This window comes from Puma concolor, chromosome E2 (genome assembly GCF_028749965.1).
Source record: "Puma concolor isolate L17-30 chromosome E2, mPumCon1.1.hap2, whole genome shotgun sequence".
NCBI classification, from domain to species: Eukaryota; Metazoa; Chordata; class Mammalia; order Carnivora; family Felidae; genus Puma; species Puma concolor.
The window spans coordinates 56,855,754-56,859,759 of record NC_141681.1 but is presented as its reverse complement, the minus strand read 5'-3'; positions in this window follow the sequence as shown (position 1 = coordinate 56,859,759).

Here is a 4,006-nt window from a genome sequence, read left to right as displayed (position 1 = left end):
AGGGTCCCTTCCAGCAGGCTCGAGGGTCTCTCGGCGGTGCCTCTTGACGTAGACCCAGTCTCCCGGCCTGTACTGGTGATGTGTCGGGGTTGAGCCGGCCTCATAGATGGCACAGAGGTGCAGCCAAATGTCCTCGTGCACCTTCTGGAGCCCTCTCAAGGAAAGAAAAAGTTCTTGATCCTTAAACTCAGCAAGAAGTTCAGCTCAAAGGTTGGGAATAATAGGAGGTGGCCTGCCAAACATGACCTCATAGGGAGCAAAACCCAGGGTGTAAGGAGTGTTTCTAACCCGGTAAAAGGCATACGGTAGGAGAGTCACCCAGTCCCCACCAGTCTTCATGGTTAATTTGGTAAGGGTCTCTTTTAGGGTTCTATTCATTCTTTCTACCTGTCCTGAGCTCTGGGGCCTATTAGCACAAGGTAATTTCCAGTTTGCCCCCACCGCCTTGGCTACTGCCTGTGTTACCTGCGAGATAAAAGCTGGTCCATTGTCTGATCCTACCAGGGCAGGAAAACCATACCTGGGTAAGATGTCTTCTAGTAGCTTCTTAGCCACCGTCTGAGCCGTTTCATGCTTGGTTGGGTATGCCTCCACCCAGCCAGAGAAGGTGTCTATAAATACTAAAAGATATTTATAACCATACTTTCCTGGTTTAACTTCAGTGAAGTCAACCTCCCATTGGGCTCCCGGTCTGGTGCCTCTGAGCCTGGTTCCTTTTTTATTTGATGTGGCTCTCGCATTGGTGAGTTGGCAGGTCTTGCAGGCAGATACACCTTGCTCTATTTTGGTGTCCTGTTGGTGAATCTTGATTCTGGCATGTCGGATTAAGTCTTTTAATTTTCTGGCCCCCATGTGAGTAGACCAATGCATGTGCTCTAATACTGAGACTCCAAGCCGGTCTGGCAGCACAAGCTTCTTGTTAGGTGTATACCACCATCCCTTTATTTTCTGGGCCATGGGGAGTTTCTTGATCCACTGTAAATCCTCCTGGGAGTATTTGGGCTGGTCTGGTAAAACTGGGTCTCCTGGGTCTGGCAGTTGTATGGTCATGGTGGGAACTGATGTAAGGGCTACTGCCTTGGCTGCCTGGTCAGCCTTTCGATTACCTCTAGCTACCACGTTATCAGTTTTCTGGTGCCCTTGGTAGCGGATAATGGCCAGCTTGGCAGGAAGCCATAAGGCTGTAAGCAGGTCAAGTATCTCCTGCTTATTTTTTATAGTCCGTCCTTCTGCCATCATTAACCCCCTCTCCTGATAAATTGCCCCATGAATAGGAGCCGTGGCAAACGCATAATGGCTGTGTAGATGTTAAGCCGTTTTCCAGCTCCCAGCTTCAGCGCCTTGGTGAGGGCGATGAGCTCTGCTCGCTGGGCTGACGTTCTGGAGGGTAGAGCCTCCACCCATACAGTGTCTGTTTCAGTGACCACCGCTGCACCCGCATACCTGTGTCCGTCTGCTGCCATCAGTGAACCAAGTAGCCTCAGCATCGGGGAGGGGTCGGTCGGTCAGGTCCGTCCGGAATCCATGTGCTTGTTCCAGGATCCCCGCACAGTCATGTAGTGGAGCACTTAGGTCAGGGTCGGGCAGCAGTGTTGCAGGATTGAGGGCTGCACTAGGGTGGAACCGCACCCGTGGAGGGTTGAGTAGGAGGCTCTGTAATGGTGTGTTGCTCATTCATCTATCAGGAGGCTGTTCCAGGACCCCTTCAATGGCGTGTGGGGTCGTGATCCAGATCTCCCGTCCTAGGGTCAGTTTGTGTCCTTGACTAGGAGTGCTGTCGCCACAATAATTCTTAGGCATGGCAGCCAGCCGGCAGCCACTGGGTCTAGCTTCTTGGACAGGTAAGCCACCGGGCGGTTCCAGGGGCCTAAGGCTCGAGTTAGAACACCTTTTGCTATTCCCTTGTGTTCATCTACAAAGAGGTGGAAGGGCTTCATAATGTCTGGTAGGCCCAGGGCTGGGGCACCTAGGAGGGCCTTTTTTAACTGATTAAAGGCAATTTCTTCTTTTTCAGTCCATTTAAATGTTTTCCCCTCTTTGGTAGCTTCATATAGGGGCCTGGTGATCTCAGCAAAACCCGGAATCCAGAGGCAGCAGTAGCCGGCCGATCCTAGGAATTCCCTTACTTCCCTTTGGGAGGTGGGAATAGGGATCTTCAGGACAGTTTCTTTTCTGGCATCTGATAACCGCCGCTGTCCACCCTCCAGGGTGTATCCCAGGTAACTTACCCTCTCCCTGCATATCTGAGCCTTTTTCGCGGATGCCCAGTACCCTAAGGCCCCCAGTGTAGCCAGCAGGTCCTGGGTCCCTCGCTCGCAGTCCTTGGCTGTGTCGGCAGCAATCAGGAAGTCATCTACGTACTGTAGGAGGGTGAGGCCAGGGTGCTCCTTTCTGTACTCACCCAGGTCCTCGTGTAGTGCCTTGTAGAAGATGGTGGGTGAATTTTTGAACCCCTAAGGCAGCCGCGTCCAGGTGAGTTGCCCGCTGTAGCCCTCCTCTAGATCATGCCACTCGAAGGCGAACAAGGGTTGGCTTTAGGGTGCCAGCAGCAGACTGAAGAAGGCGTCCTTTAAATCTAGCACAGTATACCAGACCCTGGAGGGCACCAAGGAGCTCAAGAGAGTATATGGGTTGGGATCAGTTGGGTTTATGTCCGTGGCCCTCTTCTTTACTTCCCAGAGATCTTGTACCGGTTGATAGTCATTTGTGTGAGGCTTTTTGACCGGCAGTAGGGGGGTGTTCCAAGCAGATTGGCAAGGAACTAGTACCCCTAGACTTTGTAGTCTCCGGATGTGTGGCTGGATCCCCTTCCAGACCTCCTGAGACATGGGGTATTGTTTGATCCTTACCGGACCTTCTCCTGGTTTGAGCTCTACCAGGACCAGGGTCCTGTGAGCAACTAGTCCTACGCCCCCCCCCCCCCCGCCGTCTCTGCCCAAACCGAGGGGAATTCTTGTAGCCACCTGTCTATATTATCCTCTCTCGGGAGTGCCTCCTGGTGGAGGCCGTATTCATCCTCTAGTTTCATGGTCAGGACCTGATGGGGTGGCCCTTGCCATCAGTGACCTGAGGCCCCCCTTGTCTGAAAGTTATCTGAGCTCCAATCTTGGTCAGTAAGTCTTGTCCTAACAGCGGGTAGGGGCATTCCGGTATTACCATAAAGGAGTGGGATACCCTACCTGTCCCCAAATGTACCGTTCTGCAGGTAGTCCACGAATACTGGCTCATACCAGTCGCCCCTTGTACCCAGGACTTCTTGCTGGCTAGTTTTCCTTGTGGGGTGCGGAGGACCGAATGTTGTGCTCCGGTGTCGACAAGGAAGTCAACAGGGGTCCCCTCCACTTTGAGTTACCCTGGGTTCGGGGAGAGGGTCTGAACCCCGACTCCCCTAATCACTCAGTTCATCTAGTTCTAAGACTTACTCGATCAGTCTTGCTTCCCTTCCCACCGGCCTTTTTCGGACAATCTCAGGCCGAATACCCTATCTGCTTGCAGTATGCACACTGATCTTTCTGCAGCCTCTGCTTCCTCCCCTTGGTGGTTCCTTTACCTCTTCTTGCATCGTCCGCCAGCTGCCGGAGACGGCGGTCTCATTCCTCAGGGGAGTCAGCAGTAGTAGCTAGTAGTATTCTGGCCAGGTCTCGAGTCTGCTTACTGCTGGCAGCCGCCATGGAGCGAGCCTGCTTATCCTCAGGAGGCTCCCGGTTATTATATACCTTTTCGGCTACTACTAGTAAGTCCTGCAGAGTTTTTTCTCCTAGTCTATCTATTTTCTGTAATTTTCTCCTAATGTCTTTGGCCGATTGGTTTACAAAGGCCATGATAACAGCTGCCTTGCTTTCCGGAGCCTCTGGATCCATGGGGGTATAAGTATGGAATGCCTCCATGATCCGTTCTAAAAAGGCAGCTGGAGATTCATCTTTTTCCTGTTGTACATTTCCTATCTTGGCCAAATTGGTTGGCTTTCTAGCAGCCATTCAGAGACCCCCCCCCCCCCCCATTAGAG